Here is an 11698-nt window from a genome sequence, read left to right on the forward strand (position 1 = left end):
TAATCTCATGCATGGTCCTTAAATGGGGCGAAGAAAGGATGAGTACTCAGTGGTATTCAATTAAAATGAGAGGCTGACACTGATCTCAAAAAGTTTACAGTGCAACCAAGGAAAGTCCCATAAGCAGGTAATTATAATATGGTACGATAAGTGCTAAAATTGGAGTAAATACATCTCCCTGAGTAGTTACAGAAGAAGGAAAACCAGAGACACTGGTCATTACATTTCCTCTACTGAGGTCACTTAGGACTGGGAGGAGTAAGCATGTATCTTCAACAACCCACATCCTCTCTATAATGCAGTCCCAATTAATGATTTCTACCTAAATATAAAATGTCCATAAAAGAAGCATTGACTAAGATATTTGGTTAAAGACAGTCAAGCTATTTTCTGCTTAAACTTTAAAAGCCCAAAGTTCATGCTAGACCCAGTCTGTTAGAGGAGAAAGAACAAACTGCTAATCTCATCCTAACATATGAAAAAGGTATTGCTTGCTTAATGGCTAATGATATATGCTGCTAATAACTTAAAGATGAATGTCATGCATTAATACCCTGTAGAGCAATATAGAGCCTCTTTTTTAATTGTTATAGAACAAGAAGGCAGTTTTAAAAGCTATTTTTCCCTTGCAATGCTGTAAAATTTATCTTATTTTATTATGTGACTATCACACCATGACCAATCATCCATATGTAGTTAGTGACTTACTATATGCACAAGGGAAAGGGAAATAATTATTCATTTTTTAAAGGCCTGGATTAAGACATCCAATGCAAGTATCTATTGAGTTATAGCTTAGTGCTATGGTAATTCCTCCAATGGCTAAAATAAGTCCTATGCAGGAATTAAAGATACCATTTGAAAACATGCCTATTACTGCTCCCAACCTGCTTTTATACATCCCTTATTAACACTGCTTTGAAGCATGAAAAGGGTCTACTTTGAAGTGCCTGGTTTAAAAAGCCTCAATGTTCTCAATTAAAACATTATTTTGTAGCCTGATCTGTCTCAACAAATCTCTCAGTATAAAAATCCTAAGATCAAGTTATTCCTTCTTTTTAAAAAAAAAAAAAAAAGAAAGAAAGCCTTTAATTAAGTCTCCAAATGAAATTTTAAACAAGATATAGTATGCTTATTGATTGGAATAAATCATTGCCTAATGATTATAAAATTGACAATTTAATAACAAATACGCACTAATATAAAGTTAATAATAGAGGCTTTTGGTAAATACATACCCTAAGATATTACTGCAAAAATCTTATGTAAAAAGATGTGTGTCCCTCAATACATCTGGCAAAATATTTTTATATGATTGCAGACAGAAATATATTGGTACTTTCCTATTTTGGTAAGCCAGGCTAGACATTACTTTAAAAAACAAATAAAACATCAAAGTATACGTACATAGATCTCTTGTAACAATTTGCTCTTGTAATTATTGTGATGCAACTTAGAATCAATAAAATTCATAGATTTTACATATATTATGAATTTTTATGAATACATACATATACTTATGATGGAGTATGATAAGTGCTAAAATTGGGGTATTTGGGGTAAAGACATCTCCCTAAGTACTTACAGAAGAAGGAAGACCAGAGAAACTGGTCATTGTATTTTAACAGTGCAAGTTACCAGAAACTGGTCATATCTTATTTTATTTTATGAGCTATAGGTAACTCACACAACTTTGTTACACTGTTCCTTCCTGCCATGTTCAGTCCATTCTAGTCCCTCCTCCTCCCTCCACACTAAAACCAACCTGATTTCTATGATCATAGATTTGTTTCACCTGATCTAGACTTTAATGTAAATGGAATCATTTGTATTCCTTTCTTTAGCTCAACTTATTACTTTAGACATTTATCCATGTTGCTGCATTTAACAGTAATCTATTTGTGTTTATTGCTCAGTAGTTTTCTATTCTATATTACAACTAGTAGTGTTCTATTGCATACGCTACTGCAATTCATTTGCTTGTTATATTAATAGGAATTTTCACATGATTTATTTACCAAGTAGAAAATTACCAATCTGATGTGCCTACTGTTGGGAGAATTAGGAACTAGCTTGGTCTGAGAAAGAACCTTAGTGCCATGGTGGCCAGAATGAGGGGTTCTTTTGCCCCAAGTGACACATTGCATTAAACCTAAAGAAATAGCAGAGTTCAGGTTAGGAGAATACTAGCCCAGAGAGGAAAGTGACATACGATGTCAAACTGGATAAGAGTGACATTAGTAAACAGATCAAGCTGGACATCTTCATTCAAAGGCCAAGGAGTCAAGAGTCACCACTGGAGAGAGTAATACTCTTAGAGCTCATGACAGATTAGGCCTGAAAAAATGCTTGTGACCATCAGTACTGTCTAGATGAATTTTTCCCATTCAGCATTATTTGCAAGTAAGAGAAAACTATTTATATGGTAACATATATGGCACTTTTTACCATCAGAGCAATTAGACATACATTTTTAATCATAAAGGCAAAAACAAACCATAGGAAACTCACATACATACCAGACAGTTTAGAATAGAATTAAGGATCCATTTGTACACTGGTATAATGAACAAAATCATATTTTTAATCCAGTGTCACACAATCTAAAGAAAGTTATTATCATTAGCTTCACTAGCGTCCCTATTCATGGACATCAAAACCAGAGTTGTTAACTTAAACTTTCCTTTTCATTTTAATCTACAATGGTATAGTTAATATAATCCTCATTTTAGAAATGTTTATTTAGTTTTGTTTGCTTTCAAGGGGTAGAAATCCATCAAGCAAGCTCAATGTAAAGAGAATTTTGGAAAGTGATACATGAGAAAAAATAGGGACTATGGGATCTCAGGAAAATCTAAACAATAGAGAAGGGTCTTTCTGATACTAGAGATTTGGAGCTGAAACTTCAGTTCCGAAAATTTCAACAGAAGGATTTTATAAATTTTTCCTCTAGTGTTCAATCATTAAATAAGTTAGCTACATTCACAATTTATTTATATCTTCTCATCTATTAAAAATTAAACAACCATTAGCATTGGGGTCTTATATTCTGACCCATGATGAATGACTAGCCAGCTTAAGAATGGTTATCCTTGGGTCAGGCACCCAGGTGGTAGGGATAATGTATTAGATAACATAGCCATTTAGCCCCAGCACTCTTGCTGGAACAAGTTCATTTAGGAGAATTTAATCACCAAAAGATCCCTCGAAAATATAAAAAAAAAAACTGAACATAGTAGGCCCTTAAATAAATGTTGCTTCTGAGTTTTGTGTTTTATATCTGGTGTGTTTGCTAAATGATTATTTATGAACCTAGTTTGACATAATATTGAACAATACCCATTAAGCACTGTTTTATGGGTTATGGTAGTTAAAAGGATTAGATAAGAAAAATAGTGAACTGTTCCGGGAATCAATTTCTTCCTAGTCCAGTCTTGTAAAGATGTATGTGTCCAGGAATTTATCCATCACTTCTATGTTTTCTATACACATACATACACATATATACATATATATAGAAAAAATCATAGTCTTGGCTCATTTATCCATCTATTGATAAACAACTTTAGCAAAATTTCAGGACATAAAATCAACATACAAAAATATTAGTATTTCTATACAACAACAAAAGCCAGGCTGAGAGCCAAATCAGTAACACAATCTCATTCACAATTGACACATAAAGAGTAAAACTCCCAGGAATACACTAACTAGGAAAGTGAAAGATCTCGAAAATAAGAATTACAAAACACTGTTCAAGGAATTCAGAGATAACTCAAACAACTGAAAAAACATTCCTGCTGAGAGATCTGCTGTGAGTCTGATGGGCTTTCTTTTGTGGGTAACCTAATAGACATTTACAGAACTCTCCACCCCAATTCCACAGAATATACATTCTTCTCAGCACCACATCACACATACTCTAAAATTGACCACATAATTGGAAGTAAATCACTCCTCAGCAAATGCAAAAGATTGGAAATCATAACAAACAGTCTCTCAGACCACAGTGCAATCAAGTGAGACCTCAGAATTCAGAAACTAACTCAGAACCGTACACCTTCATGGAAACTGAACACCTAGCTCTTGAACGTTGACTGGAAAAACAAGGAAATGAAGGCAGAAATAAAGATGTTCTTCGAAACCAACGGGAACAAAGACACAATGTACCAGAATCTCTGGGACACATTTAAAGCAGTGTCTAGAGGAAAATACACAGCAATAAACGCCCACATGAGAAGCCTGGAAAGATCTAAAATCGACACCCTATCATCAAAATTGAAAAAGCTAGAGAAACAAGATCAAAAAACTCAAAACCTAGCAGAAGAAAAGAAATAACTAAGATCAGAGCAGAACTGAAGGAGATACAGACAAAAAAAAAAAAAAAAAAAGAAACCCTTCAAAAAAGAAAAAAAAAATAAATAAATCCAAGAGCTGGTTTTTGAAAAAAGATCAACAAAATAGACCACTAGCCAGATTAATAAAAAAGAAAAGAGAGAATAATCAAATAGATGCAATAAAAAACGATAAAAGGGATATCACCACAGATTCCACAGAAATATAAACCATCATCAGATATTACTATAAACAATTCTATGCACATAAACTAGTAAAACTGGAAGAAATTGATAAATTCCTGGACACTTGCCTCCTCCCAAGCCTAAACCAGGAAGAAGTCAAAACCCTGAATAGACCAATAAAAAGGGCAGAAGTTGAGGCAGCAATTAAGAGCCTACCACCCAAAAAAAGCCCAGGTCCAGTTGGGTTCACAGCCAAATTCTACCAGAAATACAAAGAGGAGCTGGTTCCATTCCTTCTGAAATGATTCCAAACAACCCAAAAAAAGGGAATCCTTCCTAAATCATTTTATGAGACAAACATCATCCTGATACCGAAACCTGGCAGAGACTCAGCAAGAAAAGAAAACTTCAGGCCAATATCCATGATGAACATAGATGCAAAAATCTTCAATAAAATACTGGCAAGCCGATTGCAACAGCACATCAAAAAGCTTATCCACCATGATCAAGTAGGCTTCATCCCAGGGATGCAAGACTGGTTCAACATATGCAAGTCCATAAATGTAATTCACCACATAAACAGAACCACAGAAAACCCACATGATTATCTCAATTGATGCAGAGAAGGCCTTTGACAAAATTCGACAGCACTTTATGCTAAAAACCCTCAATAAACTAGGTATTGATGGAATGTATCTCAAAATAATATAAGCTATTTATGACAAACCAACAGCCAATATCATACTGAATGGGCAAAAACTGGAAGTATTTCCTTTGAAATCTGGTACTAGATAAGGATGCCCTCTCTCACCACTCCTATTCAATATAATATTGGAAGTTCTAGCCAGAGCAATCAGGCAAGAAAAAGAAATAAAGGGTATTCAAATAGGAAAGGAGGAAGTCAAATTGTCTCTACTTGCAGACGACATGACTGTATATTTAGAAGACCCCATCGTTTCAGCTCAAAATCTCCTGAAACTGATAAGCAACTTCAGCAAAGTCTCAGGATACAAAATCAATGTACAGAAATCACAAACATTCCCATACACCAATAACAGACTTAAAGAGAGCCAAATCAAGGACGAACTGCCATTTAGAATTGCTACAAAGAGAATAAAATACCTAGGAATACAACTAACAAGGAATGTAAATGACCTCTTCAAGGAGAACTACAAGCCACTGCTCAACGAAATAAGAGAGGACACAAACAGATGGAGAAACATTCCATGATCATGGTTAGGAAGAATAAATATTGTGAAAATGGCCATACTGCCCAAAATAATTTACAGATTCAACACTATCCCCATCAAGCTACCAATGACCTTCTTCACAGAACTGGAAAAATCCACCTTAAAATTCATATGGAACCAAAAGAGAGCCTGCATAGCAAAGTCTAAGCAAAAAGAACAAAGCTGGAGGCATCACACTACCAGACTTCAAACTATACTACAAAGCTACAGTACTCAAAACAGCATGGTACTAGTACCAAAACAGAGATGTAGACCAATGGGACAGAACAGAGGCCTCGGAGGGAACACCACACATCTAGAACCATCTGATCTTTGACAAACCTGACAAAAACAAGCAATTGGGAAAGGATTCCCTGTTTAATAAATAGTGTTGGGAAAACTGGCTAGCCATGTGCAGAAAGCAGAAACTGGACCCTGTCCTGACACCTTACACTAAAATTAACTCCAGATAGATTAAAGAGTTAAACATAAGACCTAACACCATAAAAACCCTAGAAGAAAATATAGGCAAAGCCATTCTGGACATAGGCTTAGGCAAGGACTTCATGACCAAAACACCAAAAGCATTGGCAACAAAAGCCAAAATAGACAAATGGGACCTAATCAAACTCCACAGCTTCTGCACAGCAAAAGAAACAGTCATTAGAATGAATCGGCAACTAACAGAATGGGAATAATTTTTTGCAGTCTATCCATCTGACAAAGGGCTGATATCCAGAATCTACAAAGAACTAAAACAGATCTACAAGAAAAAAACAAGCCCATTCAAAAGTGGACTAAGGATATGAACAGACACTTTGCAAAGGAAGACATACATGAGGCCAACAAACATATGAAAAAATGCTCATCATAACTGGTCATTAGAGAAATACAAATCAAAACTACATTGAGATACCATCTCACGCCAGTTAGAATGGTGATCATTCAAACATCTGGAGACAATAGATGCTAGAGAGGATGTGGAGAAATAGGAACACTTTTACACTGTTTGTGGGAGTGTAAATTAATTCAACCATTGTGGAAGACAGTGTGGTGATTCCTCAAGAACCTTGAAACAGAAATTCCATTTGACCCAGCAATCCCATTACTGGGTATATATCGAAAGGATTATAAATTGTTCTACTATAAGGACACATGCACACAAATGTTCACTGCAGCACTGTTTACAATAGCAAAGACCTGGAACCAACCCAAATGCCCATCGATGATAGACTGGACCAGGAAAATGTGGCACATATACACCATGGAATACTATGCAGCCATAAAAAATGATGAGTTTGTGTCCTTTGTAGGGACATGGGTGAATCTGGAAACCATCATTCTCAGCAAACTGACACAGGAACAAAGAATCAAGCACCACATGTTCTCACTCATAGGTGAGTGTTGAACAATGAGAACACATGAATGCAGGGAGGGGAGCATCACACACTGGGGTCTGTTGGAGGGAAATAGGGGAGGGACAGTGGGGGGTGGGAGTTGGGGAGATATAGCATGGGGAGAAATGCCAGATATAGGTGATGGGGAGGAAGGCAGCAAATCAACCTGCCATGTGTGTACCTATGCAACAATCTTGCATGTTCTTCACATGTACCCCAAAACCTAAAATGCAATAAGAAAGAATAGGAAAAAAAAAAAGAAAAAACATTCCATGCTTATGGATTAGAAGAATCAATATAAGTAAAATGACCATACTGCCCAAAGCAATTAACAGAGTCAATGCAATTCCTATCAAACTACCAATGACATTCTTCAAAGAACTAAGAAAAACTATTTTAAAATTCATATAGAAATAAACAAGAGCCCAAGTAGCCAAGGCAATCATAAGCAAAAAGAACAAAGATGGAAGCATCATATTCTAACTATACTACATGACTGCAGTAACCAAAATAGCATGGTATTTGTATAAAAACAGACACATACACCAACGGAACAGAATAGAGGGCCCAGAAAGAAGACTACACACCAACAACTACTTGTCCTTCAAGAAAGCTGACTAAAACAAGCCATGGGGTAAGTACTTCCTATTCAATAAATGGTGTTGAGATAACTGGCTAGCCATATGCAGAAGATTGAAACTGGATACCTTTCTTATACCATATACAAACATCAACTCAAGATGGATTAAACCTTTAAATGTAAAACTTCAAATTATAAAAACCCAGGAGACAACCTAGGCAGTACCGTCTGGACATAGGAACTGGCAAAGATTTCATGATGAAGACACCAAAAGCAATTGCAATAAAAGCATAAAATGACAAATGAGATCTAATTAAATTCAAGAGCTTCTACACAGAAAAAGAAACTATCAACAAAGAAAACAGACAACCTACAGAATGGGAAAATGTATTTGCAAACTATAACTCACAAAGATAAAGGTTTAATATCTAACACCTATAAGAAAATTAAATTTACAAGAAAAAAAACACCAAAAAGTGGGCAAAGGACATGAACAGGCAGTTTTTAAAACAAATACATGCAGCCAACAAGCATATGAAGAAAAGCTCAACATCACTGATTATTAGAGAAATAAATGCAAATCAAACCACAATGCAATACCATCTCACACCAGTCTGAATAGCTATTATTAAAAAATGAAAAATTAACAGATACTAGCAAGGCTGGGGATAAAAAGGAACGCTTATATACTGTTGGTGGGAATGTAAATTAATTCTATTGCTGTGGAAAGCAGGGTAGAGATTCCTTAAAGAGCTAAAAACAGAACTACCATTCAACCCAGCAATCCCATTACTGGATATATACCCAAAGGAATATGAATCCTTCTATTATAAAGACACATGCACGCATATGTTTATTGCAACACAATTCACAATAGCAAACACATGGAATAAACCAAAATGCCCATCAATGACAGATTGGATAAAGAAATTTAGTACATATACATGATGGAATACTATGCAGCAATAAAAAGAACAAGACCACATCCTTTATGGGAACATGGATGGAGCTGGAGGCCATTATTCTTAGCAAACTAACACAAGGACAGAGAATCAAATACTGACTGTGCTCACTTATAAGTGGGAGATCAATGAAAAAACAGATGGCCGTTTAGGAACAGCTCAGGATTGCAGCTCCCAGTGAAAGCACAGAGGGTGAGTGGACACTGCGTTTTTATTGCCCACAGACTAGGAAATTCCCGGGCGGAGGAGCTCCATGGTTGCCAGCGCGGCTGTTTCGGCCAGCGCAGCTGTGCCGGCCGGGGCCGCTGCTTTGCCCCGCCCAGCTGCTTTGTCAGCGCCCCGGAGCAGCGGTTCTCCGTTCTCCGTACAAAATACCCCGGTCCGGGTGCCCTTTTGGCTGGCGATTGGAGCCACGGGAAGTCACCCATTCGCTGGTTCAAAAAGGGGACTGAGCAGAGAACCAGGACAGCAGATTCCAGGGCAAAAAAAAAAAAAAAAAAAAAGCGCCACAAACCTCAGTGCCGCTGTTTAAGCCAGCGCAGTGAGTGGCCGCAGAGGAAAACAAACAGACCCCGGCGCCTCTTCAACAGGCGACTGGAACACCAACTTAAAAAAGGAGCTGAGGCAGGGTGCTAGGCGATCAGGCTCAGCTGGTCCTACCCCCACAAAAGAACAGCAACCAGAAACTCTGGATTGAGACTTTCACAGCAAGCGCAGCTGAACCCGGGATGGTCCAGCTCTGTGGGGGAGGGGCGTCCGCCATTACTGAGGCAGCCCGCCAACACCGAGGTAGCCAGCCAATGCTGAGGCAGTCCACCGTTGCCAAGGTAACCCGCCATTGCTGAGGCAGCCGCCATTGCCAAGGCAACCTGCCATTGCTGAGGCAGCCACCTGTTGCCAAGGCAACCCGACATTGCTGAGGCAGCCCGCCACAGCAGAGAGACTCCGCCTCAACACAGGCGGGCCACCATTGCCAAAGCAGTTCTAACTACACCCATATAAACAGGACTGCAGGGAAGTTCACTCGGCAGTGAGGCGGAGTCCACAGCAGCACAGCAAAGCCTCTATAGGCAGACAGTGACTAGGATGCCTCCTTGCTGGGCTGGGCAGGTCTGAAGGGGAAAAAAAAAAAAAAAAAAAGAAGGCGGCAGCATAACGGAAACTCATAAATAAAGCCCTAAATCCCTGGGACAGAGCATCTGGGAACAAAAAGCAGTTTATGAGTTCTGCTGCAGCAGACCTAAAAGTACCTGCCCAGCAGCTCTGAACGAAAAACAACAGAGCTCACAGCTCACCATTTGAGCTCCTATAAAGAAGAGACCATCTCCTCAAGCAGCTCCCTGACCCCTATATATCAAAAGAGACACCCCATAAAAGAGAGATCAGATTGACACTAGGCGGGTATCCTTCTGGGACAAAGATAGCAGAAGAAGAAAACTGGTAACAACCCTTGCTGTTCAACAGCTGCTGCAGGTGAACCCCAGGCAAGCAGGGCCTGGAGTGAACCTCAGCAGACCTACAGCAGAGGGGCCAGACTGTCAGAAGGAAAACCAAGAAACAGAAATAACCTCATCATCAACAAACAGAACGCCAATCTGAAAGATTTGAGACCCAATCTGAAAGCCATCAACTACAAAGTCGACAGGTGGATAAATCCTTAAAGATGGGAAGAAACCAGCGCAAGAAGGATGAAAACACCCAAAACCAGAACACCTCTCCTCCTACAAGGGATCACAACTCCTCACCGGCAAGGGAACAAGGTTGGAGGGAGAACGAGTGTGATGAAATGACAGAATCAGACTTCAGAAGGTGGGTAGTAAGAAACTTCTCTGAACTTAAAGAACATGTTCTAACCAAATGCAAAGAAACTAAGAACCTTGAAAAAAGATTTGACGAAATGCTAACGAGAATGGACAAAATAGAAAGGAATATAAGTGAATTGATGGAGCTGAAAAACGCAACACGAGAACTTCGCGAAGCATGCACAAGTATCAACAGCCGAATTGACCAAGCAGAAGAAAGGATATCAGAGGTTGAAGATCAACTCAATGAAATAAAACGGGAAGGGAAGCCTGGAGAAAAAAGGGTAAAAAGGAATGAACAAAATCTACAAGAAATGTGGGACTATGTAAAAAGACCTAATCTACGTTTGATAGGCGTACCCGAATGCGACAAAGAGAATGAATCCAAGCTGGAAAATACTCGTCAGAATATTATTCAGGAAAACTTCCCCAACCTAGCAAGGCAGGCAAACATTCAAGTCCAGGAAATACAGAGACCACCACAAAGATATTCCTCAAGAAGAGCAACCCCAAGGCATATAATCGTCAGATTCACCAGGGTCGAAATGAAGGAGAAAATACTAAGGGCAGCCAGAGAGAAAAGTCGGGTTACCCACAAAGGGAAGCTCATCAGGCTCAGAGCAGATCTCTCAGCAGAAACCGTACAAGCCAGAAGAGAGTGGGGGCCAATATTCAACATCCTTAAAGAAAAGAACTTTCAACCCAGAATCTCCTATCCAGCCAAACTAAGCTTCATAAGTGAAGGAAAAATAAAATCCTTTGGGAACATGCAAGTACTCAGAGATTTCGTCACCACCAGGCCACCTCTACAAGAGCTCCTGAAAGAGGCTCTACACATATAAAGGAACAACAAGTAACAGCTCAACTAAAGGGCAAAACAGCCAGCTAGCACCAAAATGGCAGTATCAAATTCACACATAACAATATTAACCCTAAATGTAAATGGACTAAATGCCCCAATCAAAAGATACAGACTGGCAAATTGGATAAAAAGACAAAACCCATCTTTGTGCTGTATCCAGGAAACCCATCTCACATGCAAGGATACACAAAGGCTCAAAATAAAGGGATGGAGGAAGATTTACCAAGCAAATGGAGAGCAAAAAAAAGCAGGAGTTGCAATTCTCATCTCTGATAAATTAGACTTTAAAGCAACAAAGATCATAAGAGACAAAGAAGGACATTACATAATGGTAAAAGGATCAATG

The sequence above is a fragment of the Sapajus apella genome, unplaced genomic scaffold, assembly GCF_009761245.1.
Source record: "Sapajus apella isolate SASKATOON/1434 unplaced genomic scaffold, GSC_monkey_1.0 scaffold24, whole genome shotgun sequence".
NCBI lineage: Eukaryota > Metazoa > Chordata > Mammalia > Primates > Cebidae > Sapajus > Sapajus apella.